The 12362-nt window shown below is 37.4% G+C and overlaps 1 protein-coding gene and 1 long non-coding RNA gene across 5 annotated transcripts in view; both read right to left on the bottom strand.

The window, feature by feature from the left end:
* Nucleotides 1-12362, bottom strand: part of LOC133243404 (uncharacterized) — a 149692-nt gene that overhangs the window by 4632 nt on the left and 132698 nt on the right. The window lies entirely within an intron of this gene.
* NBDY (negative regulator of P-body association) overlaps nucleotides 1-12362 on the bottom strand; it is a 57444-nt gene that overhangs the window by 35265 nt on the left and 9817 nt on the right. For 2 of the 4 annotated variants that reach the window (XM_061410278.1, XM_061410279.1), the window contains exon 3: nucleotides 4209-4283. The exons of the other annotated variants lie outside the window; for them this stretch is intronic. The gene's annotated coding sequence lies outside the window, so the exon portion shown is untranslated. The remainder of the gene's footprint in view (nucleotides 1-4208; nucleotides 4284-12362) is intronic. 4 annotated transcript variants of the gene reach the window in all.

Here is a 12362-nt window from a genome sequence, read left to right as displayed (position 1 = left end):
TTCTCCTGGCAATCTTGATTCCAGCTTGTGAGCCATCCAGCCCAGCATTTCGTATGATGTGCTCTGCATATAAGTTAAACAAACAGGGTGACAATGTATAGCCTTGATGTACTCCTTTCCCAATTTAGAACCAGTCCATTGTTCCATGTTGAGTTCCAACTGTTGCTTCTTATCCTGCATACAGGTTTCTCAGGATGCAGGAAATGTGGTCAGGTATTTCCATCTCTTTAAGAATATTCCACTATTTGTTGTGAACCACACAAAGGTTTTAGCATAGTCAATGAAGCAGAAGTAGATACTTTTTTGGAATTCCCTTGCCTTTTTCTATGATCCAGTTATTGCTGGCAATTTGATCTCTGGTTTCTCTGACTTTTCTAAATCCAGCTTGTACATCTGGCAGTTCTCAGTTCATGTACTGCTGAAGCCAAGCTTGAAGGACTTTGAGCATAATCTTGATAGCATATGAAATAAGTGCAATTGTATGGTAATTTGAACATTCTCTTGCAATGCCTTTCTTTAGAGAGGGTAAAGTAATTCAGAAGTTGTCTCGTCCAAGGTAATTAGAAATTCCTTTTTATGCAAATATTAATATTTAGCCATCTAGCCAAATGAGCTTGATTTGTTCCACCTGTGAGAAAGCCAATTTTAATCCAACCTCTTCTGTAAACTGGGTTTTACATTGCTATATCTGATTCAGGACAGAAACCTTGAAGAACTGAGGCCTCAATGTGCATTACATATATCTTTGTTTTTGGATAACATTGCTGCAGTTGATTTGTAAAAAGAGCTCTATTTAATTGGCTTAAATAAAAGTAATAAACACTGACAAACCAATCAACTCTAAATATAAGAGAAATTTAAAAATGACTTTCAGGCTCACGTGAACTGGTAAATATTTAATATTAAATTGGTAGCTGGTATCAATGTTTAAGTTTGTTGATCTAATTTTAATGATATAGACATGTCCTGAGTCATCATCAAATTAACTATAATATTAAGCATAAGACTTTCATTGTGCCTACGCTTAACATAAGCTAAATAAGGTATTATATCTGTCAAAAATTTGTCAGCAAGTAAAGTACCTCAATGTGGGGGAAAAAAAACTGTAGGGATATCAAGATATGTGTTGTCAGTAGAAGAAGGTGTGAGGAATTAAAAAAAAATACTGAAAAGAGCTATGCATGATCAGGATTTCCTAAGACTAGATTGAATTTAGTTGAGTAAATGAATCATGTTGGGAGTAAGCTAAGACTTGGATTTGGCTTTTTCTTTCTGTTCAGAGAAAAAAGTATTCTTGGAATGCCATTTTTGATAACACATTATATGAGTTTCTTTGCCTTTAAGTGCTTTGTATTTGCCTTTGAGATCTCTGGTTACTTTGCTTAAGGAATAAGTGTGATCCAACTTACTTTACCAATTAACCAGATGTTTAACTATGACTTTTAAGTCTTTTGTCATTTATAGATACATCTGCATTCTGATGCTGTTACAAAATGGGCTTTTTTATCAAGGAAATTCACAGGAAGTCTATGGAAGCACTTAAAATAGTTCCACATCAAAATGATGGCTATTCAAGAATTCTAATCCATATGGATTAAAGCAAGAAGCTGTCCTGCCCCTGAGGCCCCTATATCAGGTATCCAAAGACTTTTATTCCCTGACCAGCAGTCCATGCCACTACTCAGACTTGAAGCAGTTACAGAAAATAAGACCATCCCCTCTCTGCTTTCCATAAGAATATGGGAGTAAAATCTCTGAGAGGGGAAATGAAACAGGAGGGAAGAGGGCAGGGAACAACCTTTGAAAGAGTGACATAACCCTAGGACATTACAAGGCTGATTATAAGCAAACAGGTCCAACATGGTAGACTAGTCTGTTTCCACTAGACCTTGAGCCGCAGTACATGCTCTTTGTAATACATCAGGAAGCTAAGTGAGGCACCCACAACTGGGTGGTGACCCAATTCAATGTAAACAAACATTTAGATAAAGAAGTGTAAATGAAACAACAGCTTTTTAGATAAATTTTAAGAAAATACAAATGAGATATGAGCTTTAAGTGAACTTTTATAAATACATGTTTTAGGATCTCTCCAGATATTCTACAACTTAAAAGGTAAAATTTGTTAAAACAAATAAAGTAATGAGAGGTTTATGGAAAATGGACCCCAAAAAGGGTTATGTACATGATCAATCAGGACTGACAAAGTTTCAAACAAGTTTAACTGAGTAAATGAAACTTAAAATAAGCAGGTGCAAAATGTAAATTTGGCTTTTTTCTCTGTTAAAACAGACAAGTTTTCTTAACATGCTAAACTGCGTTTGATATTTAAGTTTACCTTTTAAAGAATGTATTTGCCTTTGAAATTTTGTATAGTCACTTTGGCTAAGTTTCACAGTGACCTATGGTCCTGATGTATTTAAAAAAATTTTTGGTGTTCCTTTGATAGGGCTTCACAAATTAAATTATATAATAAAGTTCCTTTGACCTCTAGCTAACTTTGGGGTGCTTCAAAGAGCCCCTGAGGCACCCCAAAGGGAGATATTAAACTAATTAGGTTCACTTGGTATGTTAATAGAGTATTGTCAAGTGAGTAATAAATTTTAAGTTGCATTATATGATAAATAGTACAAATATTCTAGAGATTATATAGAGTTCCTAAGAGTCTGATATGTCCAGGTGGAATATTATCAGTCATAATTCTAGTTATTTTCTGAAACTGTCATGTCACAGCAGCAACTGGGTTGCTTTATCAATTGCATTGTAATTAGATTTAAATGTGCTTTCTTAAGTCTTTTTGATGACAGTTACGGTTTCACTCTAATGCCATTGCAAAAATGCCTCCTCTTAACAATTAAAAAGGACTTGTGGAGAAATATAAGTGTCTAACTTTCCACACACAATGCTGAACTGAAAATTGAAGAATTCTACTAGAACACCTGATGACTTCATAAAGCCCTTAACAAAAAGTTACACAAGAATGAGTAAATGGGTAAATATGGTTGTAATTTTTATGGTTTCTATCTAAAAGGACTATCGGTTTGTGTTTTCTAGGTGTAAGAAAAATGTTCTTCTTCATTTAATTATGACTTGTAGTAATTTGGTAGATTTTGCCTTTTGTGAGAATTGGAACATTTATTCTTTTTCTCTCTACCTGGTTGATCCTGCTAGTAACATATGCTTGTCTCAAAAGATTAAGCCAAGCATAAATGTACATGGCCAGTACAATGGAACTGCAAATAGGTCATTAAATCAGTTATAGCTCCTTTGGTCACTCAATTACTACAACTGGATTACAACTAGTTATACAAATCATTGTTTAATTTTTTTGTTTTCAAATAGTGCTTTGTGCTGCACTATGTCATTGTCAATGTTACTAGCTGCACTACTTATGTCCTCTCTAATTTATAAGACTGTTGTCTCTTGTAGTAACCAATGTATAATCAGACCTCCAAAAATATTTGTGTGGCTAAATATTTTGAGAAAATCACATATATAAAATAAAATGACTGTAATAGTGTGATTCTAGGTATGGAAAGAAGCAACAGTGGAAAATGTCTCCTGGATTATAGTTAGACAGAATCCAATTTTTAATTATTGATGGGGCCTAGTCCAAAACGTAACACCTGGAGGGGCATATCAAGCATTTTGCCTGAACTAGGATAAGCCTCCCAGTGCTGTGGGACAAAAGTTGATCATGAAATGTCTTCCAAACATTGGTCAAATTCATGACCAAGAAGGGAAGACCTGAGGAATTGAATCGGGAATTGCAGCCCTTCAACATGAGCCAGTGAAACCCGAGGAAGGAGAATACCTGCCATCTAGCAGTCATCACACTGCTGCCTCTTCCTATGGTGAACTCTGAGGAAACTTTGAGAATACAGGATTACAGACCCCCAGGCAGTTGTGCTGTGCTGTCCTTAGTCCTTCAGTCTTGTCCAACTCTTTGTGACCCCATGGACTGCAGCCTGCTAGGCTCCTCTGTCTGTGGAATTCTCCAGGCAAGAATACTAGAGTGGGTATCCATTCCCTTCTCCAGGGGATCTTCCAAACCCAGGGATCAAACCCAGGTCTCCTGCATTGCAGGCGGATTCCTTACAGATTGAGCCACCAAGGAAGCCCCCAGATAGCTGAGGTACATATAAAGGAAATAATTTTAATGATCCCTGACTCTTGCATCTTCCTATATTTAGAAAAGTACTACATACCTTTAATTTGAAATGCTGCCTCCTGGATTTGAAGATCAGTATTTCTAAAGTCGACAAGTGTAAAGTAGACATTTACTGAAGAGGAACAAAAGGAAGACAAATCTTAACATGTGAAACATTGGCACTAATGGCAGACATTCTCAGAAAGATCCATCTGATGAAGCAAAATGGTTGTCACCCCTTTTTTCCACAAGATTGTGGAATGGGCTTTTAAAGTGCAGAATTGTTGCAAAGAATCCAATTCTGACTCCATAATGGAAATATTTCTTTGACTTGCTTTTGTTATTATGATCATACATAACTGTTGTTGTTCAGTCGCTAACTCATGTTTGACTCTTTATGACTCCATGGACTGCAGCATGGCAGGCTTCCCTGTCCTTCACTATCTCCCAGAGTTTGCTCAAATTCAGGTCCACTGAGAGGGTGATGCCATCCAACCATCTCATTCTCTGTGGCCCCTTTTTCCTCATGTGCTTTATCTTTCCCAACATCAGGGTCTTTTCCAATGAGTTGGCTCTTCCCATCAGATGGCCAAAGTACTGGAACTTGTTCAGCAACAGTCCTTCCAATGAATATTCAGGACTGATTTCCTTTAGGATTGACTGGTTTGATCTCCTTGCAGTCCAAGGGACTCTCAAGAGTCTCCTTTAGAACCACAATTAGAACACATCAATTCTTCAGCACACAGCCTTCTTTATGGTCCAACTCTCACATCCATACATGATTACTGGAAAAAGCATAGCTACGACTATATGGACCTTTGATGGCATAGTAATATCTCTGCTTTTTAATATGCTGTCTAGGTTTGTCACAGCTTTTCTTCCAAGAAGTTAAGTGTCTTTTAATTTTTTGGCTGCAGTCCCTGTCCACAATGGTTTCAGAACCCAAGAAAATAAAATCTCACTGTGTGCACTTTCCCCTCATCTATTTGCCATGAAGTCATGGGATCAGATGCCATGAACTTTGTTTTTTTGAATGTTGAGTTTCAAGCCAGCATTTTCACTCTCCTCATTCACCTTCAAGAGGCTCTTTAGTTTCTCTTCACTTTCTGCCATTAGAGTGGTATCATCTCCATATCTGATGTTGATATTTCTCCCAGCAAACTTGATTCCAGCTTGTGATTAATCCAGCCCAGCATTTCACATGACAAAATCTGCATATAAGTTAAATGAACAGGGTAACGATATACAGCCTCAATGTACTTCTTTCTCAATTTTGAAGCAGTCCACTGTTCCATGCCTTGTTCTAACTGCTGCTTCTGGATCCACATACAGGTTTCTCAAGGGACAGGTAAGGTGGTCTGGTATTTCCATTTCTTGAAGAACTTTCCACAGTTTGTTGTGATCCACACAGTCAAAGGCTTTAGCGTAGTCAATGAAGTAGATGTTTTTCTGGAATTCCCTTGCTTTTTCTATAATCCAGTGGATGGTGGCAATTTGATCTCTAGTTCCTCTGCTCTTTCTGAATTCAGCTGGTACATCTGGAATTTCTTGGTTCACATACTATCAAAGAATAGTTTGAAGGATTTTGAGCACCATCTTGCTACCATATGAAATGAGTGCAATTGTATGGTAGTTTGAACATTCTTTCACATTGTCTTTCTTTAGGATTGGAATTAAAACTGACCTTTTCAAGTCCTGTGGCCAATGGTGAATTTTGAAAATTTGCTAGCATATTGAGTGTACCACTGCCTGAATGTAAATTAATGTGCCTTTGTTCAGCTCATAGAGAGATAATCAGACCCTGCCGACCGTTAACACATCCTGATACTGAAGCTGGAACTCCAATACTTTGACCACCTGATACGAAGAACTGACTCATTGACAAAGACCCTCATGCTGGGAAAGATTGAAGGCAGGAGAAGGGGATAACAGAGGATGAGATGGTTGGATGGCAACACCGATTTGATGGACAGGAGTCTGAGCAAGCTCTGGGAGTTGGTGATGGACAGGAAAACCTGGCATGTTGCAGGCCATGTGGTCACAAAGAGTGGGACACAACTGAGCAAGTGAACTGAACTGAACACATTTTTTCCAGAGGCTGCTCTTGGAGATGTTTTGCAAGACTGAAGACCCTTTTTACTTCACTTCTCACTGCCTCTCCTTCTCTATTCTGCCTTTTGACTTTAGTTCCTCATTGCTTTTCTCTCTCTTTCTCTTTCTGACTCTATAAATGAACCTGGCATCCAGACCCCAAAAAGATGCTTAATTTGAGACATTAGTCTGCCATCTTCTTGGTCAGCTGGCTTTCCAAATAAAGTCATAATCCTGGCCTCAACACCTCATCTCTAGGATTCACTGGCCTGTTGTGCAGTGAGCACAATGAGTGTGGACTCAGTAACAAGAACCAGATAGTTATACAGGTCCCAGTAGGGGATTATAGATAGAGAGGGAAACCTAGGAAACTTTGGAAGACCACTGTAAGTTAATGATGGATCAGGAAAGCTATTGGAATGTCATGGAATGAAGCAGGCTTTGTTATGTATAAAACCATAAATAAAATTATGAAATATGCCCCAGTCCATTAGGTGACAGAAAAATGTTGACCTCCTTCTTCTGATTTGAATCAGCATTAAGATAATCCTAGTTTGATATATCCATCTGAATGCAGAGTTGCAAAGAATAGCAAGAAGAGATAAGAAAGTCTTCCTAAGTTATCAGTGCAAAGAAATAGAGGAAAAGAATAGAATGGGAAAGACAAGAGTTCTCTTCAGGAAAATTAGAGATACCAAGGGAACATTTCATGCAAAGATGGGTACAATAAAGAACAGAAATGATATGGACCTAACAGAAGCAGAAGATATTAAGAAGAGGTGGCAAGAATACACAGAAGAAGTACACAAAATAGATCGTCATGACCCAGATAACCACGATGGCGTGATCACTCACCTAGAGCCAGACATCCTGGATTGTGAAGTCAAGTGAGCCTCAGGAAGCATCACTATGAACAAAGCTAGTGGAGGTGATGGAATTCCAGCTGAGCTATTTCAAATCCTAAAAGATGATGCTGTTAAAGTGCTGCACTCAACATACTAGGAGATTTTAAAAACTCAGCAGTGGCCACAGGAGTGGAAAAGGTCAGCTTTCATTCAAATCCCAAAGAAAGGCAATGCCAAAGAATGTTCAAACTACTGCACAATCCCACTCACCATGCATGCTAGTAAAGTAGTGCTCAAAATTCCCCAGGCTAGCCTTTAACAGTATGTGAACCAAGAACTTCTAGATGTTCAAGCTGGATTTGGAAAATGCAGAGAAACCAGAGATCAAATTGCCAACACCCACTGAATCATCGAAAAAACAACAGAGTTTCTGAAAAACGTCTACTTCTTCTTTATTGACTATGCTAAAGCCTTTGACTATGTGGATCACAACAAACTGTGGAAAATTTTTCAAAAGATGGGAATACCAGACCACCTTACTTGCCTCCTGAGAAACCTGTATGTGGGTCAAGAAGCAACAGTTAGAACTGGATATGGAACAACAGACTGGTTCCAAATTGAGAAAGGAATATGTCAAGGCTATGAATTATTGTCACCTTGCTGATTTAATTTATATGCAGAGTACATCATAAGAAATGCTAGACTGGATGAAGCACAAGCTGGAATCAAGATTACCAGGAGAAATAGCAATTACCTCAGATATGCAGATGACACTACCCTTATGGCAAAAAGTGAAGAGGAACTTAAGAGTCTCTTGATTAAGGTGAAAGAGGAGAGTGAAAAAGCTGGCATAAAATTCAACATTCAAAAAACTAAGATAATGCCATCCAGTGCCATTACTTCATGGCAAATAGATGGGTAAACAATGAAAACAGTGACAAAATTTATTTTCTTGTGCTCCAAAATCACTGCAGATGGTGACTGCATCCATGAAATTTAAAGACGCTTGCTCCCTGGTTGAAAAGCTATGACAAACCTAGGCAGCATAGTAAAAAACAGATACATTACTTTACCAACAAAGGTCTGTATAGTCAAAGCTATGGTTCTTCCAGTAGTCATGTATGGATGTGAGATTTGGACCATAAAGAAAGCTAAGCGCTGAAGAATTGATGCTTTGGTTTTGGAGAAGAGTCTTGGGAGTCCCTTCGACTGCAAGGAGATCCAACCAGTCAGTCCTAAAGGAAATCAGTCCTGAATATTCATTGCAAGGACTGATGCTAAAGCTGAACCTCCAATACTTTGGCCACCTGATGTGAAGAACTAACCCATTAGGAAAGACCCTGCTGTTGTGAAAAACTGAATGCAGGAGAAGGGGATGACAGAGGATGAGATGGTTGGATGGCATCATTAACTTGATGGACATGAGTTTGAGCAAGCTCCAAGATTTGGTGATGGACAGGGAAGAATGGTGTGCTGCAGTCCACATAGTTACAGACTCAGACATGACTGAGTTAGTGAACTGTTTGATCTCACAGGGTCAGACACTCTTCTGCCTGTTACAACAGAGAAGCTAGTGATATTATTCTCAGGTCTACTCAAAGGCAGTCTTTCTCTTCCCCACTTTCCTTTGATTATAAAATTGCAGCCCACACAATCCTCAGGACAGAGGATGCTCATCTGTCAGCTTGCATCTCTCCCAAACCTTCTGTATTAATAAACCTACTTCATGCCTATCACTTTGCCTCTTGCTGAATTTGTTCTGCACTGAGAAAAAAAAGACCCTGAACTTCAATTCATCCAGATACCAAGGTTGCTCCATTGTAGGAGACTGTGTGGTCTGTGCTGGGTAGTTAGGTAAGAGGCTGATCTTATCTGATGCTTTTCCTCAATTCGGCTGCCTTAACAGAATTTGTTGGGCAGGTTCAAGTCCCAGCACATGGGTTCAAGTCCCAGTCTGAGGTGCACGGTTTCAAGGGTGTGGAAAAAAGGGAACTCTCCTACACTGTTGGTGGGAATGTAAATAGGTACTGCCAGTATGGATATCAGTATGAAATTTCCTTACAAAACTAAAAACAGAACTATCATATGATCCAGTTATCCTACTTCTAGGCATATATCTAGAGAAAACCATAATTCAAAATGATACATGCTATCCAGTGTTCACTGTAGCACTATTTACAATAGCCAAGATGTGGAAGCAACCTAAATGTCCATTAACAGTGGAATGGATAAAGATGTGGTACATATGTACAATGGAATAATACTCACTCATGGAAAAAGCAAGAGAGTTCCTGAAAAATATCTGCTTCTTCTTTATTGACTATGCTAAAGCCTTTGACTATGTGGATCACAACAAACTGTGTGTTTTCTACACATGAGACTCTATTTCTGTTTTGTAAATATGTAATCTGTAGCAACATGGATGAACCTAGAGTAAGTCAGACATAGAAAGATATCACAGGATATTGCTTATTTGTGTAATCTATGGGGGGAGGGTTAAATTGGGAGATTGGGATCAACACATACACACATACAGGTTTCTCAGGAGGCAAGTAAGGTGGTCTGGTATTCCCTAATCATCACCATTTTAGAATTTTTATGCATACCCATTTAAAACTGGGACAGTTTTATTTTTAGGCTCATAACAGGGATAAAATATTTGTTAGATTTCTTCATGTTTCTTGGTGTTTGAGGTTCCTCAGGAAACTCTATTAATATCTGTGCTTTATGAATCATTTGATATACTACTACTACTACTACTACTAAGTCACTTCAGTCGTGTCCAACTCTGTGCGACCCCATAGACGGCAGCCCACCAGGCTCCCCCATCCCTGAGATTCTCCAGGCAAGAACACTGGAGTGGATTGCCATTTCCTTCTCCAGTGCATGAAAGTGAAAAGTGAAAGGGAAGTCGCTCAGTCGTGTCTGACTCTTAGCGACCCCATGGACTGCAGTCTACCAGACTTCTCCGTCCATGGGATTTTCCAAGCAAGAGTACTGGAGTGGGGTGTCATTGCCTTCTCCATATATAAAACAAATAACCAGCAAACATGTACTGTATAGCACAGGGTATTCTGTAATGATCTAAATGGAAAAAAATCTATAAAAGAGAGGATATATGTGTATGTGTAACTCATTCACCTTGGTATACATAAACTAATCAGTTCAGTTCAGTCGCTCAGTCATGTCCGACTCTTTGCGACCCCATGAACTGTAGCACGCCAGGCCACCCTGTCCATCACCAACTCCAATAACTAATACAATATTTTAAATCAACTGTACTCCAACAAAATTTTTTTTCAAATATAATCTCTAGGTATTTGAAAATTTATTTGATATTTAGAGTTGTTCTAAATTAAGCGATGGCAGTTTATTGAATAGCTAGGTCATTCCCAAATAAAATAAGATACTGAGTTATCAATTACTAAACAGAGTTTGATGCCACCCTGAGATATTCTCTTTGAGAAAGCACATGTTTTTAGAAATCATTGGTATTTATGTTTACTAATCTATAGAATACTGGTGTAGAAGATAGTTTATGGTTGCTTAAGGAAAGTAGGGTGTGTGGTTTGAACAAAATCAACTAACTTAGCATCATCAATAATGAATGGGACCAAATGGCATTTTGTGTCTCCTGATGTGATACAATAGCAAGGACACAGCATCACCTATGTAGTCTTCTTACTAAAAATGTTCAAATTAATCTTGGTAAAGCAGACACATTCATATTGTGGGATGAATGCAGGACAACTGCCTGGACTTGTCAAAACTGCCAATGGTATGAAAAATATAAAGAAAAAAAATTGTCTGTCTTAGTCGTTCAGTTGTGTCTGACTCTTTGAAACCCCATGGACTGTAGCCCACCAAGCTCCTCTGTCCATGGGCTTGTCCAGGCAAGAATACTGGAGTGGGTTGCCATTTCCTTCTCCAGAAAGAAAAGAATGAGAAGGTGCTATTCTAGATTTTAAAAGACTAAAGGGGCGTGACAGCTAAATACAGTGCATGATTTTTGACTGGATCCTGGATCAAAACAAATAAAAAGATATAAAGGACATTGTTATGACAGTTGGGGAACTTTGACATCAATGGTATACTATATAATTGTATCAAAGTTGAATTTTTCTGAATGCTATGCCTTGTTATTAAGAGATACTCTTTGATGTGTTTAAGGCTTAAGTGTCGTGATATCTGCAAGTTACTTCCAAATGGTTTAGCAAAAAAGTGTATATTGTGTGTATGTGTATGTGTGTGTGTGTGTGTGTATATATACACACACAAAAAGAGAAAGAAAAACATATGTAGAAAAACAAATGATGTATCTACATGAATGATGTCTTTTGGCATTCCTGAAGAGTTGGAATTTTATAAATTTTTTTAAAAATTGTGAAGAAAACAATGTTTGAAGCTATAAAGCTTATCCTTAATTCTAATTATAAATCCTGACGGTAAATTCAGAAATAAACCAGTGTATTCAATTTTTTGGCAGAACATTTGCTGAAAAATAAAAGAAAGGGAAAAAAAAGAATTAAGTAAAAGAATGGAAAAAAGAAATATCACCCAAAAAGAAGTCTATCAGACAAAATAGACTTTAAATTCAAGTGAGTCACTAAAAATGATAAAAAGGTATATCTATTTTAGATTTGTATGCACATAATAATAAATCCTTGAATATATACAAACTACAAGAATTTATACAACTACAGTGGAAGATTTTAAATTGGTTTCAATAATTGATAGATGTAATAAACAGAATTAATAGTGATATAGAAGACACACAATACAATCAATAAGTTTAACAGACATTTACAGAATACTATATGAAACAATTGGAATATACAAAATATTTTCAAGCACACGTGCATCACAAATTGATCTTGCTCTTTAAAACATGAAGCATATCTCAACATATACTAAACAATCAGTATCATGTAAACCATGTTGTCTGTATTAAGTGCAATTAAATGGAAAAGAGTAACAAAATGCTAAGCTAAAAAATATCCATGTGCTCTAAAGGAAGAAATAAAGCTATCCCTGTTTGCAGATAACATGATACTATATGTAGAAAATCCTGAAGATGCCACCAGTAAACTACTAGAGCTCATCAATTGTCAGTAAAGTTGCAGGATACAAAATAAATATATAGAAATCTGTTGCATTTCTATACACTAATAATGAACTATCAGAAATTAAGGAAACAATCACATTCACTATTGCATCAAAAAGAATAAAATACCTAGAATAAACCCACCTATGGAGGTGAAAGACCTGTACTCTGA

This window comes from Bos javanicus, chromosome X (assembly GCF_032452875.1).
Source record: "Bos javanicus breed banteng chromosome X, ARS-OSU_banteng_1.0, whole genome shotgun sequence".
Taxonomy (NCBI): Eukaryota; Metazoa; Chordata; class Mammalia; order Artiodactyla; family Bovidae; genus Bos; species Bos javanicus.
The sequence above is the reverse complement of the archived record's forward strand: the minus strand, read 5'-3'. Positions and strand labels throughout refer to the sequence as shown.